General features: G+C 37.0%; 1 long non-coding RNA gene across 1 annotated transcript in view; it reads right to left on the minus strand.

Annotated features, from left to right (window-relative positions):
- Nucleotides 1–1,010: 1,010 nt before the first annotated feature.
- LOC116274202 overlaps nucleotides 1,011–22,301 on the minus strand; it is a 30,706-nt gene continuing 9,415 nt past the window's right edge. The window contains exons 2-3 of the long non-coding RNA XR_004182801.1: nucleotides 8,748–8,896; nucleotides 1,011–2,775 (exon numbers count right to left, since the gene is read on the minus strand). This is a non-coding gene — a long non-coding RNA (uncharacterized LOC116274202). The remainder of the gene's footprint in view (nucleotides 2,776–8,747; nucleotides 8,897–22,301) is intronic.

Consider the following 22,301-nt stretch of genomic DNA (forward strand, 5'->3'; position numbering starts at 1 on the left):
TCCTGGGAATAAAATATATTAATGGATCAGTATAATACTATTTTAGTTGTGTTGAATTTTGAGCTGAAGAAGGCAGCTGTTCAGTATTTTTACAAACATTTTTGTCAAAGTTATGGAAATTAGCCATCCCTTTCAACCTTTCTAATTTGAAGCAATCACTGTGTTCTGCAGAATACATTCTCAGAGAATGGGTAAATCATTAACTCCCTTGGGATCTCTGGTTCCAAGCCTTTGAAAAAGGGGAAATCTTCCAGTTTTACAAAAGTTAATTGCCAGTGACTAGTCTACACGGACATGATTAGGAATGCAAAATGGGGCATATCTGGGATCTCCTAACCATCCCAACTTAATCATTATTTTTATTACTTGTTTCCCTGTGAATTCTGTGTTATTAAAGCTGAACTGCTACATCATCGATTGTATTTTATAAATTGTTAAATTTCCCTCTTATCAATAATGTCACTTTTAGTTCAATTAGCTGAGTTTTCTTTGCCTCAACATGTTCCAACTTCAGAATTGTTTGCTCTTTTTTCACAGAGGAAATGTCTTTTGAAAGCTTTACTGACTCCAGGCAGATTTCTTTCAACAATTTCTTGCTTCTTGTGGTAAGTTTGTTCCAGAGAAAGATTAATAGTCTAAGACCCTCTATCTTATTCATATTTTTAATAATATATAATGTTTTCATAGTCTTTCATGTTGTTTGATTTTATTTATATTTTTACTCATCTTTCCAAAGAGATAAATATGTGTGTGTGTATATATATACATAAATATAATGCCTTTTCTATTTTACTATTGTATTTTTTCTGCTTATCTCTTCTGTAGTTCTCTTAAAATTATTAATTTAATATTACAGAAAGGCTATCATTTTAAAAACAAGATTATTTACTCTCAAAAATTTCAAAATAATTATGCTTCCCATGCAATGTTCACATATTGAATTCTCAACTTTGTTTTTAAGTGACAAGAAGTTTATATTATTTTGTTATAACAGTAGTATGAAAATTTATGTATTTTTACTAGTTCTGGTTTAGAAAATGTTAATATGTAAGAAGATTATAGACATAAGAATTATTCTACTGAATAATTAAAACATTGTCTTAAAAGTTGACTGGCAATTCTCTCCCACGTTCTGAATTTTCATTTTTCTATTCTTTATTCATGAACAGGTTTTGCATATTATGTAATATATTATAGAGGAAAAGAATTAAAAATAAGAAAGTAAAAATCATCCCATAAGGTTTTTTTGTTTGTTCGTTTGTTTGTTTTTAAAGAATACATGCAAGGGTGTTGCAACACACGTAATGCACATCAAATACTCTTGGTTGTCTGAGTTTTCTGCAACAAGAACTACATTTTGCATGGTTTATATGACACATAAAAAGGTAATTTCCAAAATAAATACTATAGGGATGATAGAAACCTTGGGGATCATGTACCTAGAGGTTAACTACATCACATAAAAATCTATAGAAAAATACAGGCTTCAGGACCCATTTCAGAGTACAGGCAATACTAGGTGGAGAGTTGTTAGATGTTGGAAAACTGTGTTATTCTACCACCTCACTTGGTAATTGTGAAACATCCTCTATGTTTGACATCTACTGGTCTAATATACCAACTGCTTCATTTTGGAGCTATAGAACAAAGAACTAGGTGATTAACTAGTTAGTTTAGGGTTATGTAACTAGGAGATGAGCTCAAAGTCTCCTCTCCATCAACCACCAGTTCTGTGCTGTTTTCCCAATTCAATTCAATTCAATTCATCCAATTCAATGGAAAAGCAAGTATTTATTGGCCATTTGGGGGGTGTTTATTGTTCCAATCTTGAATGATTGATTTTAGGCACATTAATGGAGATATTTTAGATACAGTTTTCTTAAATCAGAATACATTGAAAATTTCAGGAGCACTTGAATCTTTTAGAATTATGTTAATTTTAGATTGCTTGCATAAATCCACTTTCATCAATGAGGTTTCCATAGCATTTGTTAAAATTTCAAAGAGGATATGCTCCTCTAGAAACATTAAATACTATTGATAAATCCTTATCTCCAACTAATTTGTTTTACTAGACCATGTTAGTAAATGACATGTTAGTAAATGGCATTTACTAACATTTACTAACATTGCTATTAATGTAATAGCATTAATGCCAAAAGTTTTGGGATGTGATATTTAAATTTACCCATCTTCCCCAAATATGTAGGCTATTGAAGATAATTCAGTATATTGCCACAGTTTAATCATTTTTTTCTTTGCTTTCCTATTTGCACATAAAAGTTATACAAAGTAAAACATACTGAATATTCCTTTTATGATTTTTATATTCTACTTTTAGCATTTCAGAGAAATGAAGAGTAAGAAAATAAGTCAAGGGAATACCACATATGCATAACAACATCGTTCACTTTGTTTCAGCATGCCTGGTATTTGGAAAGTAATTGCATTCTCTGGTTAGAGAATGAGACTCTAAAGTAAAAAAGAAAGGCTTTTCATCAGATGTCTTTATTCAGCATTATATTTTATATGGATGCATCAGTAGTATATGCTTAGAAAGAATGCAATGAATATATATACTGCTTTTGTAATAGGAAAATTTTTCTGAAAAAAAACAAATATCATGTAAGAACAGATTTTTCTATCTCTAGATGTTAGAAGAGCAATGATGTTCCTGTGAGCAGCTGATGGAGGACATCATCAACATGAAAGTACTCCTTTGTGAGAGAAGTATCAGCTTACCTTTATATTAATAGATATTACCTTTGGATATATCTGTGGGAAAAGAAAAGCTATTTCAGTAAGTGGTATCTCTATTGTACTTCTCCACCTAAGTCAAAATACTCTTTCAGATGGCTTCTCTAGTTAAGGTACTTCCAATAAAAAAGATATAAAATTTCACAAAATACTCTTTTTTTTAACCAAATTAATGTCAGAATTATGACATAATTCTGGCTTCTGTATTTATTGTCCTTTTGACTCTGCTGAAGATTTGAGTAGTTAAAGGCATATATAGAAGTATATATTCTTCAATTGTTTAGACATTACATCATGATAATAGTGAGTCTAATAAGATAAAATGTTACTGACAGAGTAAAAAAGAAATAGAAATCAAATAAGCTGTTAAAACTTTCACAATATAATTTAATACACTATTTTCTCCACTGACAAGTATTTTGAGAATAAAAATCTTTTACAACAAATTTAGTTATAAAATAAACTTGTAACACATTAGAGGCTCTACTAGATATTATCTTAGCAGAAATACCATTTTTTCACTAAGCTTCAGGTATGTGAGACTACCTATATGAAAATACTTTATGTTGATGTCCATTATGGCTAGGAACAGTTGAAGAAAATGAGGCTTAACCCAAGGGCAAACCTGTGAATTGCAGAGAATTTTTTCTGGCTGTATCACTTTTACTACATTTTTTTTTATTCATATGGTTACTCTTTCCCCATTTTCAATCATCCAACACTCTTCTGTTATCTAGCTTGTTCTTCCTTCATGCAAACATAATTAGAGCTGATAACAGCTATTTGAACATGTTAACTCACTCATTTTCTTTAGAGTTGGTGTAGTAGCTCAGCCAAGCATTAAACTTCTCTCTCATTGTAGAATAAAATTGTTTTTAATTAAAGTTAATTAAAGTAGGGAGACTCCAAATGACATCATATTTACTGAAATGCAGAATAATTCTGAATGCAACTCTGGTAGCTTTTTGAGGGTCTTCAGTGGTAATAATAGGAGAGTGTAGAAACAGAAAAGATAGAATTGGGACTTTGTGTCCATCTGTAATGGCAAAGTTAGACAGGGGGCTAGTCTGGCTTTGCCTGCCGAAGGCTTATTTAACAGAGGGCTTGGAATGTGAGTGAGCATGCCTGGAATACTAAAGCATTTCTAAGGGCTTATTTTTGTGTGACACCATGAAAAAATAGTTAAATAATGAAACATACAACCTTAACATATTCTTAGTTTCTAATGTGACAATGGTAATTCTCAAAAGATAAATCTGCAAGTACGTTTAATAAATAAATATATTTCCTTAAAAATGGTGTGTGCTTTTTATAGAATTATGAGCAAATAGTTACATGGCAGGATACCTCATATCTAGGATATATTCTTTTTTAATTGTAACTATTCATTGAAGATATAGGATTTCATAAATTGAGAGATGAAAGGAAAGGAGCTTGACAAACTGGTAAAGAAATTCAGACATGGCAAAGAATAACTTGTTGCAGGCCATGCAATACATAAAATCTATAGAATTTATTTCTGTTTAAACCTATTTAACTGAATGGAAAACTATACAGACAACCAGGTTTTGAGGGGCCAGAAATTTGGTGAGAATAGTGAGGCAGGCGTAATACTGAGGTGAGCCTTACATTTCCCTTGAGAAATCTTTTAGTTTCTAAATAGCACAAGGCCAAAAGACCAAGAAGACAGCCACAAGGCAGATAAAAACCTAAGCTAAGACTTTGGCCTTATTGGGATGTCTAAAGATAAAACTTGTAGTTTAAGAAAGCAGGATGTCAAGAAACTAAATTACAAAGAAAAAGGGAGAAGAATAAGGGAATTTTAGCATCGTGTCATGTTCCTCCTTAAGACGTTTGCTAAATTTTATCTGGTATAGGGCTAACAGGATATCAAATGGAGTCAAGAGTAGCAGCTAAAGGTATGGGCAGCAAAACAGGGTATTTGGCAGTTTCCCAGGATTGAAGAAGAAAAAATTGGAGAAGGGACTCTAGTTAATATCCCTGACTTCTTATTACAAATAGAATAAAAGAAAGTTATACTCCAAAAACATAGGTAACAAGAATTATATCAACTCTTAACAAAAATGTGAAACTCAGCTCCGGACAAGCACAACCCCATAATGGAAAAGCAGGTCTGCCCCATATTTAAGGTACCTGAGAAAAATCTAAAGGAAATCCTCCCTGAAGGAAGAAAATATGAGACAAAACATCAAATTATATCTATAATTTTTCATTAGCAATATTCTACATGTGATCAAACTTACTAGGCATGTCAGAAGTCAGAATCAAAAAACAGAAAACTAAAACATAATATAAGCAGATACAAAGGTGAATTAGAGTTGGAGATATCCATCACAGATTTTAAAATAACAAAGAATAAAATGCTGAACAAAATTGTTAGCAAGATCAAGAATCTCACTATGCAACTGGAATTTATAAATAATAACCCAATGGAAATTACAGAACTGAAAATGTTAACATTTAAATTAAGAATGCAATAGATGTGTTTAAACAGTTAAAGAGAGGATTTTTGAAATAAGGAGAGATCATTATAAAATATACAGACTGAAGTTCAAAAACTAAAGAGAATCTATAATATACAAAAGAGCATACAAGACACGAGACAATTTAATATCTGTAATTGTATTTGTATAACAAGAGAAGAGAGAAATGTTAAAGAAGCAATATTTGAAAAGATAATCGGTGAGAAACTTTCAGAGCCAATAGAAAGACATCAACACACACAATCCAGAGCATTAACAAACACCAAGGAGAACTGGGGCATGAGGTAGGAAAATCTAAAAGCATTAGAGTAAAACTGACCTTTTTTTAAATGCATAAAAATGTTGTAAAAGCAGTCAGATAAATAAAAGACATTATCTTCAAAGGAAAGACACTTCATTAGAAACTATGGAGGGCAGAAAACAATAGAATGACATTTTGTAAATGCTCAAAGAAAATATGCCAAACTATACTTGTTTATTCAGCAAAAATATCCTTCAAAAAAGGAAATTAAATAAAGATGTTTTCAGCCAAACAACTGAGAAAACTCATCAACAGCAAACCTGTGCAAACATACATATTTAAAGGAGTTCATTAGACAGAAGACTAATGATCTAAAGAGAAGCACAGAAATGAGAGAAGGAAAGAACAATGAAAGAGTTAAATATGTGGGTAAATCAAAATAAAAATAACCTAAGTAGACTGGGTGCAGTGGCTCACGCCTGTAATCACAGCACTTTGGGAGGCTGAGGCAGGCAGATCACAAGGTCAGGAGATTGAGACCATCCTGGCTAACACGGTGAAACCCCGTCTCTGTTAAGCATACCAACTTTTAATTCAAAACTGCTTCATAATGCAATTTGACCAAAAAAGTCTACATGCTAAAATAAGATATAATCCTACAACAACTGACTAAAGCATAATATTACAAAAATTTATTTGTATTAAAAAGATAGGTTAATTAAAAAGCAACTCACCTGATTAAGGTAACTATTTTATCTTGTTATTAAAGGCAAATGAAAAACAGACTTTATAAAAATGTAAAGATCATGTACTGGCTATTCCTGACCAGATTAGCACTTATCTCTAGAATAATGCAGATTGTCTTCTATTATAATCTGTTAATTACACCTTGGGGCCATAAACACAACCAATTTCTAGAACAGGGATACAAATATATTGCTTTGAGGACAGAAAAATATATCCTGACCAAGAGATTGTTTATGGCAGTTAATTTATGGATTGTAAAAATGTAGTAACCATATAACTCGGGGAGGACAGGTGTACTCACTGACATGGTTTGACTCTGTATTCCCACCCAAATCTCATCTCAAATTGAAATCCCATGTATCAATGGAGAGACCTGGTGGGAGTTGATTGGATGATGGGTGCGGTTTCTCCCATGCTGTTCTCATGATAGTGACTGAGTTCTCATGAGATCTGATGGTTTGATAAGTGTTGGCAGTTCCTCTTCCCTCTGTCTTTTCTGCCACATTGTGAAGAAGGTACTTGCTTCTCCTTTGCCTTTCACCATTATTGTAAGTTTCCTGAGGCCTCCCCAGCCATGCTGAACTGTGAATCAGTTAAAACTCTTTCCTTTATAAATTACCCAGTCTCGGGTACTTCTTTATAGCAGTATGAGACTGGACAGTAAATTGGTACAAGAAGTGGGGTACTGCTATAAAGATAACCTGAAAATGTGGAAGCAACTTTGGAACTGGGTAACAGGCAGAGGTTGGAACAGTTTGGAGGGTTCAGAAGAAGACAGTAAGATGAGAAAAAGTTTGGAACTTCCTAGAAACTTGTTAAATGGTTTTCACCAAAATGCTGATAGTGATGTGGACAATGAAGTTTAGGCTGAGGTGGTCTCAGAAGGAGATGAGGAACTTATTGGGAACTGGAGTAAAGATCACTCTTGCTGTGCTTTAGCAAAGTGACTGGCAGAATTTTCCTCGTGCCGTGGAAATCTGTGGAACATTGAACTTGAGAGAGATGATCTAAAATTGTAACTTATATTTAAAAGGGAAGTGGAGCATAAAAGTTTGAAAAATTTGCAGCCTTACCATGTGGTAGAAAAGAAAAATCTATTTTCTGGGGAGAAATTAAAGCCAGCTGCAGAGATATGCATAAGTAATAAGGAGCCAAATGTTAATTGCCAACAAAATTGGGAAAATGTCTCCAGGGCACATCAAGAGACCTTGGTGGCAGCCCCTGCCATCACAGGCCTGGAGGCCTAGGAGGGAAAAAATGGTTCTGTGGGCTGGGACCAGGGTTTCCACTGCTGTGTCCAGCCTCAGGATATGGTGTCCTGTGTCCCACTGCTTCAGCTCCAGCCGTGGCTAAAAGGGGCAAGGTATGGTCCAAACTGTTGCTTCAGAGGGTGCAAGCTCCAAGATTTGGTGGTTTACATGTAGTGTTTGGCCTGAGGGTGCACACAAGTCAAGAATTGCAGTTTGGGAACCTCTGCTTAGATTTCAGAGGATGTATGGAAATGCCTGGATGTCCAGGCAGAATTCTTTCACAGGGTCAGAGCCCTTTTAGAGAATCTCTGCTAGAGCAGTGTGGAAGGGAAATGTGGGATTGGAGGCCCCTCAAAGAGTCCCCACTGGTGCATTTCCTAGTGGAGCTGTGAGAAGAAAGCCACCTTCTCCGGACCCCAGAATAGTAGGTCTACTGACAGCTTGCACTCTGCAGCTAGAAAAGCTGCACGCACTCAACACCAGTCAGTAAAGGAGCTGCCCAAGGCTGTGGGAGTCCCCTCCCCATTGCATCAGCATGCCCTGGATGTGAGACATGGAGTCAAAGGAGATTATTTTGGAGCTTTAGGATTTAATCACTGCCCTGTTGGCTTTCAGACTTGCATGTGGCCTATAGCCCCTTGGTTTTGGCCAATTTCTCCCATTTGAAATGGGAGCATTTATCCAGTGCCTGTCCCCATACTGTATCTTAGTAACTAAGTTGCTTTTGATTTTACAAGCTCATAGGTGGTAGGGACTTGCCTTGTCTCAGATAGACATTGGACTATGGGCTTTTGAGCTAATGCTGAAGTAAGAGTTTGGGAAGGCAAGATTTGTTTTGCAATGTAAAAAGACATAAGATTTGGGAGGGTCCCGGGGCAGAATAATATGGTTTGGCTCTGTGTCCCCACCCAAACTCATCTCAAACTATAATCCCCACATGTCAAAGGAGGGATCTGATGGGAGGTAATTGGATCATGGGGGTGGTTTCCCCCATGCTGTTCTTATGATAGTGACTTAGTTCTCATGAGATCTGATGGTTTTATAAGTGTTTGGCAGTTCCTCTTCCTTCTCTTTTCTGCCACCTTGTGAAGAAGGTACTTGCTTCTCATTTGCCTTCCACCATGATTGTAAGTTTCCTGAGACCTCCCTAGTCATGTGAAAATGAGTCAATTAAACCTCTTTCCTTTATAAATTATCCAGTCTTGTGCATTTCTTTATATCAGTGAGAGAACGAACTGATACACTCACCATTTAGAAGATTCTATTTTGCCTCCTTGGTGTTTTTGTTTGGCTTTTTGTTCTAGAGTGGAAGTCTTTTCTCTATCAATGAAGAAAGAATTTGGCAGAGTTACATTAAATGTTCTCTTCAGAACAGTATGCCTTAAAAACGGACTGAGCTGTGGACATTAAAAAAAAGAATAGCATATTTTAATTGTATCATTCATAAACTTTGAAATATTATTTTACATTATTCAATAATGAACTCATTAACATAAAATAACTTACCAAAACCATTTATTGATATCTTACATGTTTGGATTCCTAGGGCTAACATACATAAGTATATTAAAATATATAAAAGTAAAAAATAAAATAAAATATATAAAAGTTATAAGTCATGAACTTAATACATGTTTAATATTCTTCTAAAAGTCATATATATTTGGTAGAGGCAAAAACCTTTGATGAAATCTAAAATTTCTTTTAAAAAAAGCAATATGTACATTTTTGCATGTATTAATATCAAATAATTTTTATTCCCAAAATAAATCTTGCTTCCAATGAAAGCAGATATTGACTTTCCAGATGTGTCTTCTCTCAGCATTTATTCTTTCAACAAATGTTTGTTAAATGCATATTATCTGCCTATTTTCCAACTATTAACATGCAGTAACAAGATAAAGTCAATTTACATTCACCATTCAACATACCAATGAAAACATCAAGAAAGACAAAAATTCAAAGGAACTTTTAAAACTAAAACAAACTCTTATTTCTATTGCTCTGAGGACTGTCCACCAAATTTCTTGCAAAAAGGAGCTGATTGAAGAATGGAATTAATGGAATAGTCATTCAATCAATATTTATTTGAGTGCCTCTTATGTGATATGTATTAGTCCTAACATAGCTATTATCAATGATCCTCTTTTTTAAATCTTCTCCTCCACAAGAACGTCATATAATAGGATATATTAAAAAGTTAGAAATTGAGATACATATTTAGTAGGCACAAGTTGAGAATATTGCATTCTTAGATTTACAGTTTTTCATTGCCTGTCTTCATGTAATAGAATGAGAGTTACAGGTTTAAAGTCAGCTTCATGTGGAAAGATAATTCATATATCTCGGTAGAAATTTTGACTCAGACATTTTCAATGTCTGTGGACTTCAAAATGTTACCTCCCCTTTCTGAACTTAGGTTTCATCACTTTTCAAATGGAGTCAAAGCGATCTATTTTATGTAGGTTTAGGGGTTATAATAATTGAGTTAAAGTATGGAAAGTAGTCCTTTATCTTAAAAAGGCAATATAGCTTAGTGGTCAAAAGCATGAGCCTTTCATTGGTTGAAACCCTACTCCTGCTATCTGCTTTCTATGTGTTCTTAAGCAACTTACTATCTCTGTGCTTTGGTTTTGTAGCTGTTGTCGTTTTTCTTGAGACAGGGTCTCACTCTGTTGCCCAAGCTGGAGTGCAGTGGCTCAATCTCAGCTCACTGCAGCCTCAGTCTCACAGGCTCAAGCCCGGGATTCTCCCACCTCTGCCACTCAAGCAGCTGGGACTACAGGTATGCAACACCGTACCCTGCTAGGTGCTTTGGTCTTTACACTTGGAAAGAGAAGATGCTAAAATAATAAGATATTTTTATGAGGATTACATGAGTTAATAATGTATAAAGCATATCAAGCATGGCCTATCAAAACCATATGTGTCTATTACTATTATCCTCCTCCTCATCATCATCTTGTGTAATGTCTCCCAGTGAGTAAATATTTACATCAAATTAATTAAAAATAAACTTTTATTCTTATAATTAGGGCAGTGGTAAATAGGGCAGTTAGAATTTGCCCTCAGTCCAGCAGTCTGTAAACACAGTAAAAGTTCATTGAGGTAGATTATTTTAGCATATCATTAGGATAAAATTAAAAGGAATAGTATTTCCATGATCAGGGTGAGAGCACAGAGCCAGGGCAATCCACGTGTCCTACTGTTGGGAAGTTTTGGTTTTGCACAGACGCCTTCTTTTAAAAGCATAAACAAACAGAAACACAATTCCAATGCAAACAACATATCCTAAAGGAAAGTAGCATTAATTTGAAGCTATATTGTAAAAAGTCACCAATACTTATTTATAATATGAACAAAATTAAGTTTCAGAAAAAATATAAAATTGGAACTGAAGAAAGTTTGTGAGGTAGTCCCTCAATCATTAAAAAATCTAAAAAGAGCCTATCGAATAACTATGGAACTAAAGAGAAATATACATATAAGTCAAATCGCTTAGAAAAATATTACAAAAGAAAAAATGAACATTCATAAAATTACCCCCAAGCTTTAGTCATAATCCAAAATATTTCATGATTTATAGAAGGAAAATTGGGAAACTTCCACTTATTCCCTCCTCCTTTTATTTATTCCATGAGTGAACATCAAGTGCCTATTATATATCAGACACTGTACAGAAATCTAATAATAAAATTGTCAGCCAAAAATACATAATCCCAGGTTTCATAAAATCTATTACCAATAATGAGATAATCATAAAATGCATATAAAATCAAACATTGATAAGAACTCCCAAGAAGAGGTACATAGAGACAAAATAAGAAGAATGGACCAAGTAAAGGAGATCAGAGGGTTCAATAAGGACATGACAATTGAATTGAAATCTGAAGTAAAGACAGGACTTAATCAGGCAACGGTGGGGAATAGGGTTGGGGAGGCACTCCAGACTCAGAGATCAACACAGGCAAAGATCCTGTAGCATGTTGTAGTAACTGAAAGAACGCTAATAAGCCTAGAGTGGCACGGAGCAAGGTAGGCCTCATGAGGGATGATGCCATAGACCCGTGTAGGGCATGTTAAGGATTCTGGTGATGACAAAAGTAATGAGAGGCCATTAAAGTTTATTACAAAGTTGGTAAGAGATTATTGCTTTTGTAAAATCACTTATTATTGTATTTTACATTAATGTTTTTATTATATAAATATTAAATATCCTACATGCACTTATTTACTAAAATAATTGTGTACTACTAATTTCAAAAGGAATTATTAATATTTATTTATATACATATTTTTAAGTAAGAGTTACTCATCAAGATGTTTTTCAGGTTAGAATTACCTTCTGGAGGCAGGAAAGACACTATAGACCAATGTTCAGAGGGGGAAGTATGGGTAAAAAATGAAAATGTGTGGGTTATCTACAAATAGACTACTGAGAGATTATAGAATGAGAAAAAGATTCAGGTTCAAGACTTTATGAACTCTCAAATTCATAGCCAGATATGGGGTAGGAGCCTATAAAAGAGATCAGAACATCAGAGAGTGGTATGTTAGGAGAGCCAAGAGAAGTGAATGTATATGTCTGGTTTTAAGATTTCAGTACTACTGAAAAGTGAAGTGGACAGAAATATGCCCATTATATTAAGAGAAATGGATATTAATTAGTTTAGTTGAGGTAAATTAAAATGCATATAATCCATACTGGAGAATATTGAGAAGTGAAGGGAAAAGGAGAGGAGAGGAGAGGAGAGGAGAGGAGAGGAGAAGGGAGGGGAGGGGAGAGGAGGGAAGAGGAGGGGAGGAGGGGGAAGAGGAGGGGAGGGGAGGGAAGGCGAGGTGAGGGGAGGGGAAGGGAGGAGGTAGAATAGCAACAAACTTCATTTTAAGACATTTAGTTTCAAAAATAGGAAATAGAGATCTTTCTTACAATTTTATTTTTCTTTTGTTAACAGAAAATATTAGAAACTAAAAGACAACAGGGATTACCTTGTACTTGAGAGAGAAATAACTGATAGTGAAATGTGCCAGAGAATACAGAAGGAAATAAGATCTAGAGTATATATGGAGGTATCAGAATAAGTGAAAAGGAGTGATTTATTCCAAGAGTTGCGAAGGATTATAAGACAAATCCAGATATATATAAATTATGAATAAAATGTAGTGGAATTGAGAGACTCTCCATCTGATATTGTTTTTCTCTCTTACTGCCATCAAGAATTCTTCCTACTCAAATTCCCATGGAAACTACTAATAAAACATACAATTAGAGAAAATCATGTGTTAAAGTTGAAGAACAGAGATAGTGATGGCAGCAGCTGCTGCAGACAGCCTGAGACTGCCATCAGACAGGCTGCAGCAGGGAGGTGCGGCCAGGGCTGCACACTCCATGGAGCCTGTAGGAGCTGGGGACAAGTGGGAGCCCTACCCCCACTAAGTTGAGGCAGAAGCTCCCCGGGTGCCACTGCAGCTACCCAAACTGCAGCTGCAGAGACAGGTCTCCCACTCCATAGAGCAGGCAAGAGCCCCACCACCTCTAGGCACAGCTGCAGCTGTAGCTGCCCAAACCCTGGCTGCAGACTTACACATCCCTACACACTTGGAGACCCAGGAAGACCCTCATGCCCTCACAGGCTCAGAAGGCCTGCTCCTGCTGCCTGGCTTCTCCCTGCTCTCTGCACCTTCTCCAATTTTGGAGCAAAGTCAGGTGGAGCCTGGGCACCATGAAGGACAGCTGGAGGCAGACAGATTCCTGGGTGGAATGGGGCAGGTCTCCACAAAGGCCTCACCTTTTTTAGGCCAGGAATAGCCTCAAGGCTGGGTCAGGCTGCCAGTCCCACAAACCAGAGTGGGAACTTGTGGTGCCTTTTCTGGGCCTGCCCATGGCTGCCCATAGACAAATTGGCATGTAATGCCTTCCCTCTGAGGCCCATAAAAGCCCCAGACTCAGCCAGACATGAGCAGATAACTGGACAACCAACTGCAGAGAAGAGCAACCCTTACTGTTGATAGAAGGAGATGTCAAGATGACCAACAGCGGAGAGGAGCTACCCACTCTAGGGCCTCCTATCTGCTGAGAGCTTCAGAGACCTGCAGAGTCACCGGGACTACCAGCTGTAGAGAGAAGCAACCCACTCCAGGGTCTCCTCTCTGCTGAGAGCAGGGAAGACAATGGGATGACCTGCCTGCAGAGAGGAGCTTCCCAATCCAGGGTCTTCTCTCTGCTATAGGAGCTGAACACTCATCAGAACCCTCTGCTGTGGAAAGGAGCTACCCCCTGTGGGTCTCCCGCAAACTGTTCTATTGCTCAATAAAACTTCCCTTCATCTTGTTCATCCTGTTCATCCTCCACTTGTCTGTGTACCTCATTCTTCCTGGTCACAGAGCAAGAACTCAGGACCCACTAAATGGTGGAGTTAAAAGAGCTAGAACACAAACAGGGCTGAAACGTGCACTTGCTCACCACCTTGTGGACAAAGAGAAGGAGAGAAGAGCTGCGACCCTTCAGGGATCCCAGACTTGGGAGATCCCTGAGTCAGAGCTGTGACTCCCTCTTTGGAGTCCTGCAGTACCTGGCATCTCCAAGCTTCCAGGTGCCACTGCATGTCCTGGAGCCAGCAGGGGAAGCTGCTTGTGTACACCTGATCCAGCTGCAGCCTCACAGAGAGCTGACAGCCATGTTGGCACTGGAGCTGCCCACCCCGCTACAGCAGCCAGCATGTCTGACTGTGCAGAATCTGGAGCCCACACTTGCTCACACATCCTTCACTGCTCCATGCCTGACTCTTCCTTGGCAGGCATGGGATCCAGGCCAGTAGAGTGAGCTGAGCACAGCCTGTGAGGCTGAGTGGGCAGAACCAGCCCAGCGAGCCTGAGAAAAACTCAGGCAAAGGCACCACCAGCCAGAGGTCTCAGGTCAGAAAAGCAAGACTTCAAAGATCCTGTGACAATAGGATACTAATCTCCTGAAATTTTCAAAGAATTACTGCTTGACATAACAGGGACAGCAATGGACTGAAGGGAGGGTAAGAGAGTGAATTCAGGCCTTCTGTTTCCCATCCCAAATAACTTCCAAGAAAAAATATTGACTTCAGGAAGTTGAAAGTTTGCCATTCTCTAAAAATGAGGAATTAGTGTGGTATCATTGAGAATAATATACTGGAGTCCGAGTAGTATTGAGAGGTCCCAGGTTTCAGTCCTGGCACCATGCTCAGCACCAACTTAGAAGTAAGCATAGTCAACTTTGTTTCAGACATAGGAATCAGACCAAAAGGAGATACTAGGATGTCTGAATTTGGGCACTACAGAAGTAGAAGAGAGGTGGAGGGATCAGGCTTTATGTAGAGCACAGGAAAGAAATGAAACTCTTCTTAAGTTATTCCCTGCAGCCATTCTCCCTATACTCTTCCCCAAAGGCTCCTAGATCTGAAGGAGACTAAATTGAAGATCATTCTTAGAAAGATTTAGAAAACTGAGATAGTACCACACATTATAAAACAATATAAATATATAGTATTTAAAACAACATGGCTTAAGCTTAAAAACAGGTGGTAACTTTAATGAAAAAGAAGCTTGCCAGGCTTAAAATAGACATTTAGTGTGTAAGCTGGCATTTTAATCAACAGAAAAGGGATTCAAAATTTGCCAGTACTGGAATAATCAGTTTTGCATTTGTAAAAATAAATATATATATATCTTCATGTTATGTGCCCATGCAAAGTTACATGTTTAAATGTTTAAAAATCTGGAATATTAGAGTAACTAAAAGAAAATACAAAGGAATATCATGCTTAGAATTTTGTCTTAGGAATATATCCTGACTATATACAAAGAAGTATCTGAGATGATATTTATATTGCTGTTTTATATAATAAGAAAGTCAGTGAAGTCTTTCAAAATGTCTAGAAAGAATTCCTGACGATGTTTTAGAAATTATGCCTAATATAGAAAAAATAGAATGCTCTGACAAACATATAAAGCTGGTATATTTGGTTCTAAAACACGCCTACTGTTTACTATAGAAAAAATGCCCACTACAGTACTTCAAGTCTTACTATAAAGCTGCAGTTATCAAGACAGTATTTTATTGGTGGAAAAAAGAAACAAACAGATCGATAGAAAAAAAAAATATCTGGACACAGATCTTACAACCTTCACAAAAATTAGCTCAAAAGAGATCACAGACCTCAGTGTAAAATGCAAAAACAGAACACTCCTAGGAGATAACACAAAAGAAAATCTAGATGACCTTGTATTTGGCAACGACATCGATATAGGAGTGAGGCAGGGAAGGGCTGGGAAGAGAAGGGCAGGGCCCATGGTTAGGGCTCCACCCACAGACCTAGGTAAGGACAGGCATTTGTTTTTGTGCCCAAATGTTGCATTTCCCAAGACCACCCTGGCCCACCATGCCTCCATCCTGTGCCTATAAAAACCCCGAGACCCTAGTGGGCGGAGACACAAGCAGCTGGATGTCAAGAGGAACACACCAGTGGAAGAACACACCAGCAGACATCAGCAGATGTTGGCAGGCCATCCACCAATGGAACAACATGGAGTTTGCCGGGGCAGTCAGAGGAGAGCCCGGCTGCTGAGCAGCCTGACTCCGGGGGAAAACCACCTTCACACTACATCCCCTTCTGGCTCTCCCATCTGCTGAGAACTACTTCCACACAATAAAACCTTACATTCATTCTCCAAGCTCACATGTGATATAATTCTTCCAGTACACCAAGGCAAGTAGCCCAGGATACAGAAAGCCCTCTGTCCTTGCAATGAGGCAGAGGGTCTAATTGAGCTTATAGACACAAGCCACATATGGATGGCTAAACGGAAAGGGCACACTGTAACACATGCCCACTGAGGCTTCAGGAGCTTTAAGCATTCCCCCCTAGACACTGCTATGCAGATGGAGCCCCACAAACTGCCCATCTACATTCTCCTCCCAGAGGTTTGAGCAGTGGGGCACTGAAGAAGTGAGCCACTCCCCCTGTTGCACACCCTGCAAGGGGAACAAGGAAATGTTTCCCATGTCAACATTTTACATACAACAATACCAAAGGCATGGTCCATGAAAAAGCAAATTGTATTTCACTAAAATTAAAAACTTTTGTTCTGCAAAAGACACTGTCAAGAAAATGAGAAGACTAGCTACAGACACCAAGAAAATATTTGTAAAAGACATATTTAATTATATTAGTCTGTTCTCACATTGCTATAAAGAACTACCCGAGAATGGGTAATTTATACAGAAAAGAGGTTTAACTGGCACAGAGTTCCACAGGCTGTACAGAAAGCATGGCTGGGAGGCCTCAGGAAACTTGCAATCATGGTGGAAAGTAAAAGGGAAGCAAGCACATTTTCACATGGCCAGCAGGTAGGGAAGAGAGAGAGAGAGCAAGGAGGGAAAGTGCCACACACTTTTGAAAAACCAGATGAGAATTCACTCACTATCATGAGGACAGCAAGGGGGAAACCTTTCCCTGTGATTCAATTACCTCCCACCAAGCACCAAGCACCAAGCCCCTCCTCCAATGCTGAAGATCATAATTCATCAGGAGATTTGGGTAGGAACACAGAGCCAAACCATATTACTGACAAAGGAATGTTATACAAAATATATGAAGAAGTCTTAAAACTAAACAATAACAAAATAAAAGACAGGGCCAGGCGCGGTGGTTCACACCTGTAATCCTAGCACTTTGGGAGGCCGAGGTGGGTGGATCACAAGGTCAGGAGATCGGGACCATCCTGACTAACATGGTGAAACTCTGTCTCTACTAAAAAATACAAAAAATTAGCCAGGTGTGGTGGCGGGCGCCTGTGGTCCCAGCTACTGGGGAGGCTGAGGCAGGAGAATGGCATGACCCCAGGAGTTGGAGCTTGCAGTGAGCGGAGATCACACCACTGCACTCCAGCCTGGGTGACAGAGCAAGACTCCATCAAAAAAAAAAAAAAAAAAAAAAAAAAAAAAAAGATGAGTAAAATACCTGAATAGATACCTTGCCAAAGAAGATTATATAATGGCAAATAAGCATATGAAAAGATGTTCCACATCATATGTCATTAGGGAATTACAAATGAAAACAACAATGGGATACCACTACCTACCTATTAGAATGATCAAAGAGCAAAACACTGACAATACCAAATAGTAGTGAGGACGAAAAGCAAAAGTACTCTTGTTCCTTGCTGGTGGGAATACAAAATGGCACAGCCACTATGGAAAGTATTTTGTCAGTATTTTAACAAAACTAAACATATTCTTTCTATATGATCCAGTGATCACATTCTTTGTTATTTAACCAGATGAAATGAACACTTATGTCTACTCAAAATCCTGCACATGAATGCTTACAGGTATCTTGTTCATAATTGCCAAAACTTAAAAATAATTAGGAGGCCATTATGCTGAGGCAACTCCAGTGCCTATGTAATCAAACCAAACCCAACTCAGTGTAAACAGTGAAACAAGACTGAAGCTTAACTAGGCATAGGCCACCAACTAACATTTAACTAGGAACATTTCCCTTTAGCCAAGCAAGTATTTTCATTGTCTTGCGTCCATGAACACCTTATATAAATTTTCACCTCACACTCCCTAGGTGGAGTTCTGAACTACTTCTGGTCTGGTGCTGTCCAAGTCCCGAATTACTGTTTGCTCAAAACAAACAAACAACAAACAACAAAAAAACCTCTAACATTTTAATGTGCCTAAGTTTGTCTTTTAACAGTTTGCAACAAAAAATAAAGGGTTAAAATCACCATTGCTGCAAATAATACGTGGAAGTAGAATGATAAGTATATGAAGAGACAGCTTGGGTTTGGAAAAGACTAAAAATCTGGAACTTAAGCATGAAATTTTAAACTGCAGAGCATTTGAGGAATGGGGTGATGTTAAAAGAAACCTAGAGAAAAAATTAATGGCTTAAATAACCATGACGAAGAGGTGCCAATGATGAAAGAACTAAACTTTAACACTCATTACACCGTTAGGTGAAAAAAATAAAGTGAAATGGATGACAGCACATAATCAGAGGTTCATAACTGTGCAAAAACATTTTCCAATTAACAACTTACTTTCTCTTAAATCATGTGCAAGTGGGAGAAGAAAAAAGACTAGCATTCTTACTAGAGAGATGAAAACAGTTATTTTGTATTCAAAGCATTTTTCACCTGAAAATAGGAATGAATACAAGATGGGTCCTAAGTGTATTTGATCTGCATTGAAACCGTGTTCAAATTGTAGCTTTCAGAATACAAAAGTATCTGAAAGTACTTGTCTGCAGCAAAGAGTGCCTAATGTCCACTTAGAATTTTTATATTCTGTGTTCTATGGATGCAAAATTGGTTTAAAATTAATATGAACTAAAGAACAATTCATTTGTCATTTCATTGAAATTATGATGAATGAGTTTGAAATATGAATTATAACTGAGGTAAAATCAATACCATGTTTAAAAAGCTGTATGTTTTCTTTCTCAAACTCATAATGAAATGAAAGGCAAAATGAATATATTCTAATTTTCCGTGGTTTACAATTCTCACTGAAATTATAAATATATAGTATATATTAATTATGTGAAGAAAAACACATTGTTTAAAATGTTTCAGTCACAAGAGGTTATTAAAGTGTTTTAATTCATATGTTTGATAGAATAGCAACTAAATATATTTTTCCACTGGAGTGATTAATGCCTTTTCAAAGCACAATGGGAAATTTTTAAAAAAATCATTACATTGTTCCCTGTCAAAGAAGGATGAGAGGATAACGACCGGTTAACTTTTGTAGTTCTGATTAGACACACACATGTTAGGACAGAGAATCAACGAATACTGAAACTAATCCTACCAAATAGGTTCAAAAAGGTTGATGTCCCTGAAAGACAAAGAAAGACTGAGCAATTGTTCTAGATTAAAGGATATTAAAGGAACATGATAACTAAATTCAATGGATGATTCTGGGTGTAGAATATCATAAGGACGGCCGGGCGCGGTGGCTCAAGCCTGTAATCCCAGCACTTTGGGAGGCCGAGACGGGCGGATCACGAGGTCAGGAGATCGAGACCATCCTGGCTAACACGGTGAAACCCCGTCTCTATTAAGAAATACAAAAAACTAGCCGGGCGAGGTGGCGGGCGCCTGTAGTCCCAGCTACTCGGGAGGCTGAGGCCGGAGAATGGCGTGAACCCGGGAGGCGGAGCTTGCAGTGAGCTGAGATCCGGCCACTGCACTCCAGCCTGGGTGACAGAGTGAGACTCCGTCTCAAAAAAAAAAAAAAAAAAAAGAATATCATAAGGACAATTTAAAATAAAGACTATATTCTAGATAATAATAATAATATTGTAACAATAAAACATTTCCTGAATTTGATCATTTTTTGTGGTTATATAGGAAGATTATCTTCATTGTTAGGAGATACATGGTAAAGTATTTGAGTGTAAAAGATATCTGCTAGATTCAAACGGTTACATGATATATCTCCTAAGAATATATTCTCCAACAATAATAATAATTTATAAATGTGTGTATCAGTGTGTGAGACTGAGAGAGAGAGAGACACCCACATAAAGAGGCAGAGAGGAAGAGTGCAAATGATACAACATATTAACAATTAATGTTTCAATATTTGAATTTTTCAAAATAAATGTTGAAACAAAATTTAAACTCTAAACACGAAGTCACTTTTCTAGACATTCAAGTGTTCATCTTCTCTTTAGCTAATATTCTGGTTACAATTCATCTTCCCTAGAAACCAAAGTCCTCTACTCAATCCAGTATCATGCAGTTCAAAGGATGCTTCTTGTGAACAATGTCAGTTTCTACTTTATATGGCTTCAGATTTATTTTTCACTTTGAGTTTTATAAAATCTATATTACTGTGTTGCTTGGGTCCTTCTAATCACTGAGTTTATTTGTATAAACTCTATCCGCACATACTAGAGAGAAGCATTTTCTGTTTCCTGTCTGTCAGTCTTGTTATGTTTCTTTGATATTTCACTCTTTCAGATAATTAGAGAATGATAGTGGAAGCAACATTATGCTTCACTTATGAAAGCTCTACAGAGTCTTTATATAACACCAGGGCATTCACCTCACAATCAGGTAATTAGTAATTGAATTATGGTTTAACTATAGAGAATTAGCCACAATGCCTGTAGAAGGAAGTTTCACTTTCTCTTCTTCCATCAAGCCCCGCCACTACATCAACCCACTTTCCTGTATCTGCACCCCTATATTATGTCCCTTTATACTCAGTAGGGTTTTCCCTGGAAGCCCCATTTAATATTTCAACATTGCTCCTCAGACCTAACATGTGATAGCTTCCTTCTCTGCTTTAATTTTTTCTATTTATTACAATATGCATATTATATATTTTATTGTGTATTTTGCTTTGCTTCTTATCTAGCTTCCCGGAAGCTGTTTTTGTCTATTGGTTATATAGTACTTAGATCTATTCTTGACACAGACACTTGAATTATTTTCCTTTTTTTTTTTTTTTTTTTGTAATTCTGGAGACTTTAGGTCTTCGCTTATTTCTGGACAATCTCAGCTAAGATTATTTTGTGCATCTCTTCTCCATTTTCTTCTGTTTTTACTTGGTACTGCTATTAGGCATGTTTAACCTTCTTAAACTATTCTTCATGTATTTCTTCAAGTAAACATTTATTAAAAGCGTAACATACATATAGAAAATTGCACAAGTAACTATAATTTAATGAATTTTCAAAAAATGAACACTGCTATGTAACCAACACCCTATCAAAAACAAAGTGTCACCAGTCCTCCAAAACGCTCTTACGTTCCCACACCCAGTCACAACTGCCCATATGCACTCCTGAGCCTGCAACAGCCACAAGAAACTTGACTTCTAATACTATTATTAGATCACCATTGCCTAACATTGAACTTTAGATAAATGGAATCACATAGAGAATTTCCTCTTGAGTCTGGTTTCGTTCATCCAACATTATGCTTGTAATATGGATCCGTGTGGTTGCATATAACATTCATGCTCAGTTCTCCTCTTCATTCCATTTTATAAATACACCACAATGTATTTTATCCACTCTACTTCTGACGACCATTTCTGGGTTGTTTCCAATTCTAGCTATTAAAAATAGTGCTTCTATCCATCATTGCACATGCCTTTTGGTGCACATATCTACACATTCCATTTTGTTATATACCCAAAAGAGAGTAACTGTTGGGTCATAAATTATTCATATATTTAGTTTTACAGAATCTACCAAGTAGAGCATATGAGAGTTTCCTTTTTCCCCACATCTTTTCCAACATTTGGTTCGTTCTCTCTCTCTCTCTCTTTCTACATTTTAGCCATGCTAACGGGAATAAAGTAGTATAACACTGCTATGGGCAGAATGTTTGTTCTTCACCCAAAATTCGTATGTTGAAATCCTACCTCTTGCAATCTGATGTTACTAGGAGGTGGTAACTTTGGGAGGTAATTAGATCATGAAGGTCGAGCCCTCAGGAATGGGATAAGTGCCCTTATATGAAGAGGCCAGAGGGCTAGCTAGCTTTCTTTTCATCATGTGAGAAAACAAGAAGTCAGCAGTCTGCAACCCAGAAGAGGGCCCTTACCAGAACCCAACCATGCTGGCATAGTGATCTCAGATTTCCAGCCTCCAAAACTGTGAGAGAAAAAGAATTCTGTTGTTTATAATCCACCCAGTCTTTGGTATTCTGTTACAGCAGCCCAAACTGACTAACAAAGACACTGTAGTTTTAATTTATCACTTATAATGAAGTTGAGAACATTTTCATATATTGACTTGTCAT

This window comes from Papio anubis, chromosome 3, assembly GCF_008728515.1.
Source record: "Papio anubis isolate 15944 chromosome 3, Panubis1.0, whole genome shotgun sequence".
In the NCBI taxonomy this organism is placed as follows: domain Eukaryota; kingdom Metazoa; phylum Chordata; class Mammalia; order Primates; family Cercopithecidae; genus Papio; species Papio anubis.